We start from the raw sequence: 15,053 nt of genomic DNA, 5'->3' as shown, positions 1-15,053 counted from the left end.
GCTGCATTTCGGTCTGACTCTCTTCTTACAACAGACGAACGTCGTTACAATAATACTGATCTTAAGAATTATTGACCCATTTCAAGGCTTTCTTGTATAGCTAAGTTTCTTGAATCCTTGGTGCAACTCTTTTTTTTTATCTGAGTAATGTGTTTAACTTGGCAAGTCTTAATTTGAATGGTTAATGATCTTGTCAAAGTGTTAGACACTAAAATTAAATGTTATGCTTTGTTTGTGGACCTGTCAAAAGCTTTATATAATGTTGAACATGCTATTTTATTGAATTAGTTTCCTTGATAAGCCTGAGCTCTTACTCCTGCTCATGGTTTCATGATCATCTTAGTGACATAACTCAGGCCATCGTGATTGATGGTATTAACCTGTTACTCGTACCCCCTATTTTTTCGAACATTCTGTTAAAAATCGCGCAACATTTCAGCGTCCTGCTGCTCATGCCAGGAATATAGTATATGCATATGATTAGTATGTGTGGATAGAAAACACTCAGATGTTTAGAAAACGCGTTAAATCACGGCTGTGACTATAACAGAACGTGCGTTTCATCGAAAAGTGCAGGAAAATCTGATCACTGAAAATGGAAAAATATGTCCATGCGCGACTTGAACCCATTGATAAAGGTGAACCACATTTAATGGGGCTGAGGTTGCAATACCTACAGCACATGATGTCTAGAGTCTTGTCATTTGCCTACTATTTGTTTCTTGGTCAAACAGACGCAAGGCAGCGCAGTTCTTCCGGTCTCCGACCGGATATTTTGGTTGGGATTTACCCGGACATTATTTCCAGACAGAGAGCTAAAGAATATACATCGCCTCGTGATCAATTTGGTCGCTTATTAACGTGTACTAATACCTAAAGTTGCATTACAAAAGTATTTCGACGTGTTTTGTGAAAGTTTATCATCGACTTTTTTTATTTTAAAAAATTACTTTACGTTATAAGAAGCTATTTTTTTCGATCTATCTTCATAGATTGATATCTAGGCTATATATGGACCGATTTAATCGAAAAAAAGACCCAATAGTGATTATGGGACATCTAGGAGTGCCAAGAAAGAAGATGGTCAAAGGTAATGAATGTTTTATATTTTATTTGTGCGGTTTGTGTAGCGACGACTATGCTAATTATTTTGTTTACGTCCCCTGCGGGTCTTTTGGGGTGTTACATGCTATCAGATAATAGCTTCTCATGCTTTCGCCGAAAAGCATTTTAAAAATCTGACTTGTTGCCTGGATTCACAATGAGTGTAGCTTTATTTCAATACCCTGCATGTGTATTGTAATGAACGTTTGAGTTTTAACTTCTTGCGGCGACCCATCCCGGATCCGGGATCATGACTACGACTCAAGCTCATTACCATAACGCAAAATGCAAAAAAATATTCTTAGAAATATTTAACCTCCACACATTAACAAGTCCAATAGCTCAAATGAAAGATAAACACCTTGTTCATCTACCCAGAAAGTCGGATTTCTAAAATGTTTTACGGCGAAAACATAGCACATATTTATATTAGATCACCACCGAAACGAAAGACAAGAGGCAGCCATTTTGTCCCAGAAAATATAATATTTAAAAGTAGGATTAAAAAATAAATAATTCACTAACCTTTTGAAAATCTTCATCAGATGACAGTAATATGACATGTTCCACAGTACATTTATGTTTTTTCAATAATATGCCATTTATATCCATAAATCTCTGTTTACAATGACGACATTTCAAAAAATGCTACTCAAATGTCCGGAGAAATGATGATAGCTCCGACAGATAACGTCAGATAACAAGCAATAAACATGACTAAATATACATGTTCTACATATAGTTACAAAGATACACTTCTTCTTAATGCAACCGCTGTGTTACATTCATTTTTAACGTTACAGAAATCGTTCACTAGGCTATACTGAGACGGCGCTCAGATATTAGCAGTATGTCTCCTCTACGTTTGGAGTCCACAGAAACCCAAAATAACCACATAAATATTCCCTTACCTTTGATGTTCTTCGATCAGAAGACGTAGAAGGAGTCATACTTACCCAATACATCGTTTGGTTTCAAGTTGTGTGTCTCTGTATTAGCATATGCTAACAGCTTCAGCTGAAATGCACCCAAAATGACTTCTGGTGCCGCACTCTTGCGCATCAAAACTTCAAAATTACATATTATATGTCGACTAAACTGTTCAAACTAAGTGCAGAATCGAGCTTTATGATGTTTTTTAACATGTAAAACAATGATCAGCGCGAACAAACAAACCGACATCAATTGGTGTTTCTTGGAAAAGAAAGCGCCCCAAATCGGCCGCGCGCAATAGGGTGCATGTATTTTCGAGTGACCCGAACGTTTTTGCCCGCCAAAGTACGAGGGCGCGCGAGATTCTCACAATGAACACGCCATTTGAAAACAGACATCGCGCTGAACACGAACAAACTGTTCCCAGATCGCTAGCTGCTTGGGAAGGTTGGGGCGATGACGTCAAAGTTGGCCCAACTTTTCTGTTGCCAAGAGAGAGTTTGGGAGAATGGCTGCCCTAAGAGTTCTGCTTTACATAGACATAATTTAAACAGTTTTAGAAACTTTAGAGTGTTTTCTATTCAATAATAATAATTATATGCATATATTATTATTATTATTATATTATTATTATATATTATATTAGCAATTTTGGGAAAAGATATTTTCAGTTTACTATGGGCACGCACTTCCTCCAAAGGGGGCAGGATATTCAGCCCTATCTCCAAGAGGTTAACTAGTACTATTAGCATTTAGCGTAGCACATTTGCATTTCCAGATGTCTAGATGGGACGCCTGCGTGTCAGGTAGGAGCAAGAGGTTAAATCCGAATTTCTAGAAGTATATAAAGGTGTTCCGCAGGGGTCTATACTAGGACCGGTCCTTTACATTACTTGTATACATTAAAACAAAAATATAATTTCAAAGATTTTACTGATTTACAGTTCAAATAAGGAAATAATTCGATCTATGGATTTCACATGACCAGGAATCAGGGGCACAACTTTTTTTTAAATTGTCTTTGTTTTTTGTCTGATAAACACTCCAAATAGTCTACCCGACCGCTCAAAGGCATCTGCATGGTCCTAAAGCACACCTTTGCCTTGTTTTATATCACATTCCAATGATAAATCTGAGGGGGACAAAAATGCAATTTCAAAATGTGGGGGATATGTCCCCCCGGTCCCCAGTGAAAGTTGCACCCCTGCTAAGCATACAGATATGATTCTGTTGGTCACAGTTACCTTATTAAAAAAGGGAGGGGCTTGGATCAGAAAACCAGTCAATATCTGGTGTGAACAACATTTGCCTCATGCAGCACGACACATCTACTTTGCTTAGAGTTGATCAGGCTGTCGATTGTGGCTTGTGGGATGTTTTCCCACTCCTTTTCAATGGCTGTGCGAAGTTGCATCAATCCAGAGCCTCCCAAACATGCTCAATGGGTGACATGTCGGCTGAGTATGCAGGCCATGCAAGAACTGGGACATTTTCAGCTTCCAAGATTGTGTATAGATCCTTGCAACATTGGGTTGTGCATTATCACGCTGAAACATGAGGTGATGGAGGCGGATGAATGACACGACAATGGGCCTGAGGTCACGGTATTGCTGTGCATTCAAATTGCCATTAATAAAACCGAACTGTGTTCGCTGTCCGTAGACTATGCCTGCCCATAACCCCACCGCCACTGTTCTCTGCACTCTGTTCACAATGTTGACAGCAAACCGGTTGCTCACATGACGCCAGGTAGTTGAAACTGGGATTCAACAGTGAAGACCACACCTCCAGCGTGTCAGTGGCCATCGAAAGTGAGCATTTGACCACTGAAGACGGTTACCATGCCGAACTGCAGTCAGGTCTAGACCCTGGTGTCGACATCGAGCATGCAGATAAGCTTCCCAAAGACAGTTTTTGACAGTTTGTGCAGTAATACATTGGTTGTGCAAACCAACAGTTTCATCAGCTGTCCATGTGGCTGGTCTCAGATGATACCACAGGTGAAAAAGCCAGATGTAGAGGTCCTGGGCTGGTGCAGTTACATATGGTCATGTGGTCTGCGGTTGTGTGGGTTTCTGACAGTTTGTGCAGATATTCTTTGGTTGTAAAAACCCACAGTTTCATCAGCTGTCCGATTGGATGGTCTCGGATGATCCCACAGGTGAAGAAGCCAAATGTGGAGTGCCTGGTTGTGGATGTGAGGCCGGTTGGACATACTGCCAAATTCTCTAAAATGGTGTTGGAAGAGGCTAATGGTTGAAAATTTAGCCTTCAATTATCTGGCAACAGCTCTGGTGGACATTCCTGCAGTAAGCATGCCAGTCACACGCTCCCTCAAAACTTGAGTCATCTGTGGCATTGTGTTGTGTGACATCTGCACAGTTTAAAGTGGCCTTTTATTGTCCCCAGCTCAAGATGCACCTGTGTAATGATCAAATCAAAATCAAATCAAATTTTATTTGTCACATACACATGGTTAGCAGATGTTAAATGCGAGTGTAGCGAAATGCTTGTGCTTCTAGTTCCGACAATGCAGTGATAACCAACAAGTAATCTAACTAACAATTCCAAAACTACTGTCTTATACACAGTGTAAGGGGATAAGGAACATGTACATAAGGATATATGAATGAGTGATGGTACAGAGCAGCATACAGTAGATGGTATCGAGTACAGTATATACATATGAGATGAGTGTGTAGACAAAGTAAACAAAGTGGCATAGTTAAAGTGGCTAGTGATACATGTGTTACATAAGGATGCAGTCGATGATGTAGAGTACAGTATATACATATGCATATGAGATGAATAATGTAGGGTAAGTAACATTATATAAGGTAGCATTGTTTAAAGTGGCTAGTGATATATTTACATCATTTCCCATCAATTCCCATTATTAGAATGGCTGGAGTTGGGTCAGTGTCAATGACAGTGTGTTGGCAGCAGCCACTCTCAGTGGTGGCTGTTTAACAGTCTGATGGCCTTGAGATAGAAGCTGTTTTTCAGTCTCTCGGTCCCAGCTTTGATGCACCTGTACTGACCTCGCCTTCTGGATGATAGCGGGGTGAACAGGCAGTGGTTCGGGTGGTTGATGTCCTTGATGATCTTTATGGCCTTCCTGTAACAACGGGTGGTGTAGGTGTCCTGGAGGGCAGGTAGTTTGCCCCCGGTGATGAGTTGTGCAGTCCTCACTACCCTCTGGAGAGCCTTGCGGTTGAGGGCGGAGCAGTTGCCGTACCAGGCGGTGATACAGCCCGCCAGGATGCTCTCGATTGTGCATCTGTAGAAGTTTGTGAGTGCTTTTGGTGACAAGCCGAATTTCTTCAGCCTCCTGAGGTTGAATAGGCGCTGCTGCGCCTTCTTCACGACGCTGTCAGTGTGAGTGGACCAATTCAGTTTGTCTGTGATGTGTATGCCGAGGAACTTAAAACTAGCTACCCTCTCCACTACTGTTCCATCGATGTGGATAGGGGGGTGTTCCCTCTGCTGTTTCCTGAAGTCCACAATCATCTCTTTAGTTTTGTTGACGTTGAGTGTGAGGTTATTTTCCTGACACCACACTCCGAGGGCCCTCACCTCCTCCCTGTAGGCCGTCTCGTCGTTGTTGGTAATCAAGCCTACCACTGTTGTGTCGTCCACAAACTTGATGATTGAGTTGGAGGCGTGCGTGGCCACGCAGTCGTGGGTGAACAGGGAGTACAGGAGAGGGCTCAGAACGCACCCTTGTGGGGCCCCCGTGTTGAGGATCAGCGGGGAGGAGATGTTGTTGCCTACCCTCACCACCTGGGGGCGGCCCGTCAGGAAGTCCAGTACCCAGTTGCACAGGGCGGGGTCGAGACCCAGGGTCTTGTCCAGGTGGGTTAGGGCAGTGTGCAGTGTGGTTGAGATTGCATCGTCTGTGGACCTATTTGGGCGGTAAGCAAATTGGAGTGGGTCTAGGGTGTCAGGTAGGGTGGAGGTGATATGGTCCTTGACTAGTCTCTCAAAGCACTTCATGATGACGGAAGTGAGTGCTACGGGGCGGTAGTCGTTTAGCTCAGTTACCTTAGCTTTCTTGGGAACAGGAACATTGGTGGCCCTCTTGAAGCATGTGGGAACAGCAGACTGGTATAGGGATTGACTCAGCTTCTTGATATACCACACCTGTCAGGTGGATGGATTATATTGGCAAAGGAGAGATGCACACTACCAGGGGTGTAAACAAATTTGTGAACAAAATGTGAGAGAAACATGCTTCTTGTGCATGTGACAAGGCTACAGTTCGATTTTGCAGTTGTGAAGAAAGGCCTTGATTTAAAACTAGTATTTAATGTGGGTATAATCTAAATACATGTTTTTTTCACGTTCTCGTATGAGTGTCTCAGATGGATGATATCTTTATTCATCGTATGGTTCTATATTGCAACGAATCGTTGCATACAAATGCCATAGTATTAGGATTGACAATGATTTATTATTTTTTTTAAAGACAGGACTGAGCTTGTTATTAAGAAACTTTTTTTGTCTCTCTCTGGTCAGCAGGAAGCAAATTGTGCAGTCATCCTTTATACCTGTTCTTGATTATGGTGATACTATTTATTCTAGTGCAGCTGCCTCTACTCTCAAACCCTTGGATGCCATTTTTCATAGAGCCCTTTGTTTAATCAAAGGACATCGTTTTATTACTCTTCAATATATTCTTTACCAAAAGGTTGGCTGGACCTATTTGAAGTCACGTACACTACCGTTCAAAAGTTTGGGATCACATAGAAATGTACTTGTTTTTTAAAGAAAAGCACATTTCTTGTCCATTAAAATAACATCAAATTGATCACAAATACAGTGTAGACATTGTTAATGTTGTAAATGACTATTGTAGCTGGAAACGGCAGATTTGTTATGGAATATCTACATAGGCGTACATTGTCAACAACCATCACTCCTCTGTTCCAATGGCACGTTGTGTTAGTTAATCCAAGTTTATAATTTTAAAAGGCTAATTGATCATTAGAAAAACCTTTTGCAATTATGTTAGCACAGCTGAAAACTATGTTTCTGATTAAAGAAACAATAAAACTGGCCTACTTAACTTCTTGCGACTCTCAAACACGGATCCGGGAGCGTAATCATCTTGAAGAACTTGGGATGTTTTCACTCAGGAGACTCCCAGTTAGATAGCAAATGTTCCTTTTTTCCAAACATATATTTTTTGCAGGCGAAATAGCATCCCGTTTGTTCTTCACGTTTGGCTGAGAAATCGACCGGAAAATGCGGTCACTTCAAGGCCAAACTTTTTTCCAAATTAGCTCCATAATATCGACAGAAACATGGCAAACGTTGTTTAGAATCAATCCTCAAGGTGTTTTTCACATATCTATTCGATAATATATCCGTCAGGACAATTGGTTTCTCATTAAAAGCGATTGAAATAATGGCAACCTCAGTACTTTACGCAAGATTTTCTGCGGGAGCCATCATGTGACCACTTGCTCCATGTGGTCCCTTACTGCTATTCTTCGACATAAATGCATAAAAAGACGTCACCATGCTATAGGCACCTTGGGGAATACGTAGAAAGTGTAAGCTCATTCGTAGCCATATAAGAAGTCATTGTCAATGAGGGGCTTTCAAAATATGGGGCACTTCCTGGTTGGATTTTTATCTGGGTTTCGCCTGTAACATCAGTTCTCTTGCACTCACAGACAACATCTTTGCAGTTTCGGAAAAGTAAGAGTGGTTTCTATCCAAAGCTGTCAATGATATGCATAGTCGAGCATCTTGTCATGACAAAATATCCCGTTTAAAATGGCAACGTTTTTTTATCCAAAAATGAAAATACTTCCCCCTAGTTACAAAAGGTTAAGACTAGTTGAGAAAATGGAGCATCAGTATTTGTGGGTTCGATTACAGGCTCAAAATGGCCAGAAACAAAGATTTTCTTCTGAAACTCATCTGTCTATTCTTGTTCTGAGAAATGAAGGCTATTCCATGGGAGAAATTGACAAGAAACTGGCTTTAACCAGAATAGAAAGAGGGGTGGGTGGACAACTGAGCAAGAGGACAAGTACGTTGGAGTGTCTAGTTTGAGAAACAGACGCCTCACAAGTCCTCAACTGACAGCTTCATTAAATAGTACCCGCAAAACACCATTCTCAACATCAACAGTGAAGAGGCGACTCCGGGATGCTAGCCTTCTAGGCAGAGTTCCTCTGCCAATTATATCCATATTCTAGATTCTGGGCATGAGAAATAGGCCGTTACATTTTGGGTTCGTTTTTCATCCAAAAATCTAAATACTGCCCCCTAGTCTCAAGAGGTTTTTAAGGAGAAGTGTATCTAAAGTCCATACATAACACTTGAATTTTCATCAACATTTATAATGAGTATTTCTGTGATTTCATGTGGCTCTCTGCACAATCAACGCTTGTTTTAGAACTACTGAACGTAGCGCGCCAATGTGAAATGAGATGGACACCCGTCACAGAGGAGGTAATTAGAGGAAAGGGCCAACCAGCCGTGGAGGCCAAATAAAAGGATCGTGGTGGCACACCGCGAGAGAAAACAGGGAGAGACGGACACCAAGCGAAAGGAGAGAAGGCCCGACCCAAACCTTATTTTCTGTCTAAATAAAGTTGTTTTTGCGGACTAAAGCCTCCCGGTCTCTGTGTCAATCTCTGCACGCTGAACCCAACACCCCACTGTTTACCACACTAGCAATGATTAACAACTAGTATTGGTTTTATTGACTCAGGGGTGTGAATGCTTATGCAAAGTAGATGTTTCTGTATTTCATTTTCAATACATTTGCAAAAATGTAGAATATATTTTTAAAATTTGTCATGATTGAGTATTGTGTGTACATGGGTGAAAAAAACATAAATTGAATCAGTTTTTAACTCAGGCTGTTAGACAGCAACATTTTGAATAAGGGAAGGGTATGAATATTTTCTGAAGTCAGAGTAGGGGTGAAGTGACTAGACAACAGGATAGATAATAGACAGTGGCACCGTGTGTGGTGAGTGAAAGTGTGTGTGTGTGTGTCGTCAGTATGCATGTGTACGTGTTATGTGTGTTTGGGCATTTGTTGTGTATGTGTGTGTGTGTGTGTGTGTGTGTGTGTGTGTGTGTGTGTGTGTGTGTGTGTGTGTGTGTGTGTGTGTGTGTGTGTGTGTGTGTGTGTGTGTGTGTGTGTGTGTGTGTGTGTGTGTGTGTGTGTGTGTGTGTGTGTTGGGGTGTAAGTATGTGTAAGTAGAGTCCAGTATGTGGTCTATTGCAAAAACAGACTTTCTGCGCTGCGGTGGACGGTTGCTCTAGTTTTCGTTCTGATGGAGCCTATTCTCCCCATAAGCAGGCTTTGCCCTTTTCCGGTCTGCTGACTCAACCAGGTTCTCTGACTCAGGGGAGCACCAGGGTGGGGATGTTATAAAAAAATGCATCGGGTTCCTCTGGGTCTGGCTTGACATCAGACATCATGTCTTCCTTTGCCCCTGCAAATTGCTGCTTCTCTTCAGCAGAGTCATTTTGACCAACTGGCCAAAGCCTGTGGAATTACAGGAGACAAGTTATTCTTCTCAATAAACAAACGGTCTTGAACAATGGAATCTCACTGAAAAAAAAGAATAAAGACGCATACACACAAAAATCTCTGGAACAAGTCTTTACTTTTCAAAATTCAGTACTGCATTTAAAATGTATGGGTTGGTTTACATTATAAACGAACCTGTCTCTGACGACACCACCTTTGCTTTTTGATGTTCTGTTCCTTTGCGCTGTCTGGGGTGTCCGATAATTTATGCCACTCTTTCAGTTCAATGCATCTTAGGAGTCTGTGTGATGTATTAACAATGCTTATGTGCATCAAAATCCCTGATAAAATTGTAAAATGTAAAATGATGATACAGTCAGTCCATGTCTTTATGAGACTGCTCACCTTCAAAATCTGCATGCTCCACTCTCCATCTGTGTACTTTAATCTCAGCTGACTGACCAGAAGACCCAGTACACAGGTTTTTGTGCAGACTGTTCATCCTGAGACATGATAGAGAAAAATACATGAAATTAAGTTTATGGAAGATATTCACACCTCTATTTCATGGAACGTATTTGAGAATGCTAAGATAACCATCATACAACTCACAGATAGCTCATTCTGTTGCTTAACGAATGCCCGCCGCCTGTTCCGGTGCAGGCACTGGAGGATTGCCGCTGTTCTTGGAATAGTTAAATCAAATTAAATCAAAGTTTATTGGTCATGTGCGCCGAATACAACAGCTGTAGACCTTACAGTGAAATGCTTACTTACAGGTAATCAAATGGCTACCCAAACTATTTGCATTGTGGGCCCCCAACCCCTTTTTGCACTATTGTTTAGAACCAATAGTACAAAAAAGGTATTAGGTGAACAATGGGTAAGTAAAGAAGTAAAAACAACAGTAAAAAGAGTGAAAAACAGTAGCGAGGCTAAATACAGACACAGGCTGATTGAGGTAGTATGTACATGTAGATATGGTTAAAGTGACTATGCATATATGATGAACAGAGACTAGCTGTATGGTAAGAGGGGTTGGCTGGTGGTGGGTGGTGGGTGGTGGGACGCAATGCAGATAGTCCAGTTAGCCAATGTGCGGGAGAACTGGTTGGTCGGAACAATTGAGGTAGTATGTACATATGTACATGAATGGAATGTATAGTTAAAGTGACTGTGCATATATGATGAACAGAGAGTAGCAGCAGCGTAAAACAGGGGAAGGGTAGCCATTTGATTACGTGTTATGAGGAGGAGTCTTATGACTTGGGGGTAAAAACTGTTGAGAAGCCTTTTTAGGTCGTAGAGAGAACAGTCCATGACTAGGTTGGCTGGGGTCTTTGACAATTTTCAGGGCCTTCCTCTGACCCCGCCTGGTGTAGAGGTCCTGAATGGCAGGCAGCTTAGCCCCAGTAAGGTTCTGGGCGGTACGCACTACCCTCTGTAGTGCCTTGCGGTCGGAGACCGAGCAATCGCCGTACCAGGCAGTGATGCAACCAGTCAAGATGCTCTGGATGTTGCAGCTGTAGAACCTTTTGAGGATCTCACAACACATGGCAAATCTTTTTAGTTTCCTGAGGGGGAATAGGCTTTGTCGTGCCCTATTCACGACTGTCTTGGTGTGTTTGGACCATGTTGGTTTGTTGGTGATGTGGACACCAAGGAACTTGAAGCTCTCAACCTGCTCCACTACAGCCTCGTCGATGAGAATGGGGGGCGTACTCGGTCCTCCTTTTCCTGTAGTCCACAACCATCTCCTTAGTCTTGGTTACGTTGAGGGATAGGTTGTTATTCTGGGTCTAGGGTTTCTGGGATAATGGTGTTGATGTGAGCCATTACCAGCCTTTCAAAGCACTTCATGGCTACGGATGTGAGTGCTACAGGTGTGTAGTAATTTAGGCAGGTTGCCTTTGTGTTCTTGGGCACAGGGACTATGCTTGAAACATGTTGGTATTAAAGGCTCAGACAGGGACATGTTGAAAATATCAGTGAAGACACCTGCCAGTTGGTCAGCACATGCCTGGAGCATACATCCTTGTAATCCGTCTGGCCACACAGCCTTGTCTATGTTAACCTGTTTAAAGGTCACACTCACATCGGCTATGGAGAGCATGATCACACAGTTGTCCAGAACAGCTGACGCTCTCATGCATGTCTCAATGTTGCTTGCCTCTAAGTGAGCATAGAAGTGATTTAGTGGCTGAGCTTCCTTTTGTAGTCTGTAATAGTTTGCAAGCCCTTCCCCACAAGATGAGCGTCGAAGCCGGTGTAGTATGATTCAATCTTAACCTTGTATTGGCGCTTTGCCTGTTTGATGGTTCGTTGCAGTGCATAACAGGATTTCTTGTAAGCTTCCGGGTTAGAGTCCTGCACCTTGAATGCGGCAGCTCTGCCCTTTAGCTCAGTGCGAATGTTGCCTGTAATCCATGGCTTCTGGTTGGTGTATGTATGTACGGTCACTGTGGGGACAACGTCCTCGATGCACTTATTGGGTCCTTCTGTAGCTCAGTTGGTAGAACATGGCGCTTGTAACGCCAGGGTAGTGTGTTCGATTCCCGGGACCACCCATACGTAGAATGTATGCACACATGACTGTAAGTCGCTTTGGATAAAAGCGTCTGCTAAATGGCATATATATTATTATATTATTATATTATAAAGCCAGTGACTGATGTGGTGTACTCCTCAATGCCATCGGAAGAATCCCGGAACATGTTCCAGTCTGTGATAGCAAAACAGTCCTGTAGTTTTCCATCTGCTTCATTTGACCACTTTTTTTATAGACAGAGTCACTGGTGCTTTCTGCTTTAATTTTTGCTTGCAAGCAGGAATCAGGAGGATAGAGTTGTGGCCGGATTTACCAAATGGAGGGCGAAGGAGAGCTTTGTATGTGTCTGTGTGTGGAGTACAGGTGATCTATATATTTTTTTCTCTTTGCACATTTAACATGTTGATATGTATAATTTATTTAAGTTTCCCTGCATTAAAGTCTCCAGCCACTAGGAGCGCCACCTCTGGGTTAAAAATATTTGTCTATTCCGAGGTGAATGATCGCTGTCCTGATATTCAAAAGCTTTTTTTGCCGTAGGATACTGTTGCAGAAACATTATGTACAAGATAAGTTACAAATAACACAAAAAAAACACATAATAGCACAATTGGTTGGGCGCCCGTAAAAATGCTGCCATTTCTTCCGGTGCCATTTTATTATAGTACTTGTGTCAGCCTGGCCATGAGTTGTTGGAAATCCATGCTCTCGTTTGGTGAAGCATTGTGCTCTCACACGAAGAGGCTCCTGGCGGTGCCAATTAATTATAGTTTTTTACAGTCAATAGACGCTTTTCTCCAAAGCTGTATTTTACTAAGGTTGTATGAATAGCTAGCTACCAAGCTAGACACTCTTCCACCAACGTTTAGTAGCTAGCATTAGCCAACTATCCTTTGGTAGCTAGCCAGCTAGCTAACATTAGCTAGCTAAATTTGCTTGCCAGTTAACATTAGCTTGTTTTACTCAAAACAGCAACGTTCAATTTCTTACTTCTACTCCTAAAATCCTTGTAACATGATCATGTTAGCTACATCGTTTAACTATCTATTTAGTTAGTCATTGACTGTATTAGCTGTAGAAATTTATAAAGGGAAAACCAGCCATGTTGCGGACACCGATGCCTTGCTCACAGATGAGCTAAACACTTTCGCCCGCTTCAAGGAAAAAGAGCTCTCGTTCTCTCTGTGGCTGACGTGAGAAAAAAGACATTTTAGCTGGTTAAGGATCATAACACCTCCACCTTACCCGACACCCTAGACTCACTATAATTTGCATACCGACCCAATAGATACACGGATGATGGAATCGCCATTGCACTGCCCTATCCCATCTGGACAAGAGGAAAACCTATGTAAGAAGGTTTTTCATCGAGCGTAGCACAGCCTTCAACACCATAGTGCCCTCCAAGCTCATCACTAAGCTCGGCGCCCTGGGTCTGAACCCCACCCTGTGCAACTGGGTCCTGGACTTGCAACACCTCCGCCACACTGGTCCCCAACAGGGGAGCCCCACAAGGGGACATGCTCAGCCCCAACCTGTACTCCCATGACTACATAGCCACACATGTCTCCAACTCAATCATTAGACGACACAACAGTGGTAGGCCTGAATAACAACAACGTCGAGACAACCTACAGGGAGATGAGGACCCTGACAGAGTAGGAAAATAATGTTAACAAAATGAAGGAGCTGATCGTGGACTTCAGCAGATGGCAGATTGAGCACCCCCCCCCCCCCCCATCAGTGGCCTCTTCAGCGCCACTTTACCCTCAGGAGGCTGAATAAATGTATTTTGCCCAGCACATTACCGGGGGCTGTAAATGCACCCTAGGACATTTACAGCACCCTGTGTCACAGAAAAGCTAAGAAGATCATGAAGGACCTCAGCCACCCGAGCCACGGCCTGTTCACCCCCATACCATCTAGAAGGTGAAGACAGTACATACGCATCATAGCTGTGACCGAGAGACTGAAAAAGAGCTTATATCTAAATTGTCCACTAGCCAACCTCCATTCAGTAACCTGCCCTGAACTTTAGTCAGTTACTAGCCAGCTACCACCTGGTACTCAACCCTGCACCTTAGATACTGCTGCCCTATGTACATATTTATTGAAGACTGGCCACTTTAATAATGTTTACATACAATTTCACCCACTTATGTATATACTGTATTCTAGTCAAGGCTCATCCAACATAACTACTGCTGTACACCTTTTCTATTCATATACTGTCCATGATGTCTATACACACCATCATACACATATATTTATATTCCGGAGTCTGACATTGCTTGTTTCTATATTTCTGTAAAAAATATATATTATTTTGTATTGCTAGGTTTACTGCACTGTTGGAGCATTTCGCTACACCCGCGATAACATCTGCAAAATATGTGTACACAACCAATACAATTATATTTGAACTTGACTAACAAACATTAGCTAGCTAGCTACCTCTTATACCATTGCAGTTGCTACAGTACTAACTAGCAGCACTAACTAGCTCTGCTTGCTAGCCACAAAGCTAGCTAGTTTGATTGGTCATTTTCAAGCATCACTGTGTCCACCCTTTTTCCCCATGCATTTGATTGGCTGATGAATGTGTGGTACACTTGTAATACTCCACTTCATGTCCTATCAAAACAAACATTTTGATTTAAGTGCATCGCTCCAGCAGAGAGACGTAAGAGGAAGTAAGACATCTCAAAGGCAATTTTTATGTGGTTCATATACAAGTAAAATAGACCCAGCTTCTATAGCATTGCCATCAAGTCCGGGACTGTGACAATTTTTTTATGATAAATGGCCTGAGTAAGACATCTTCATTTATCCGCCATCTTTGTCAACCAGCCTTTTTAGCTTGGCCTTTAATCAATGATGCCTCTGTGTTTTATGTTCATTTGAACTCTTTCTTTGCTGTGCTTGTTTTTTCATTTTATTGTTTTAAGTGTGTAGCTATTTTAA

The sequence above is a fragment of the Oncorhynchus gorbuscha genome, linkage group LG14, assembly GCF_021184085.1.
Source record: "Oncorhynchus gorbuscha isolate QuinsamMale2020 ecotype Even-year linkage group LG14, OgorEven_v1.0, whole genome shotgun sequence".
NCBI lineage: Eukaryota > Metazoa > Chordata > Actinopteri > Salmoniformes > Salmonidae > Oncorhynchus > Oncorhynchus gorbuscha.
Note: the sequence above shows the minus strand (reverse complement) of the source record.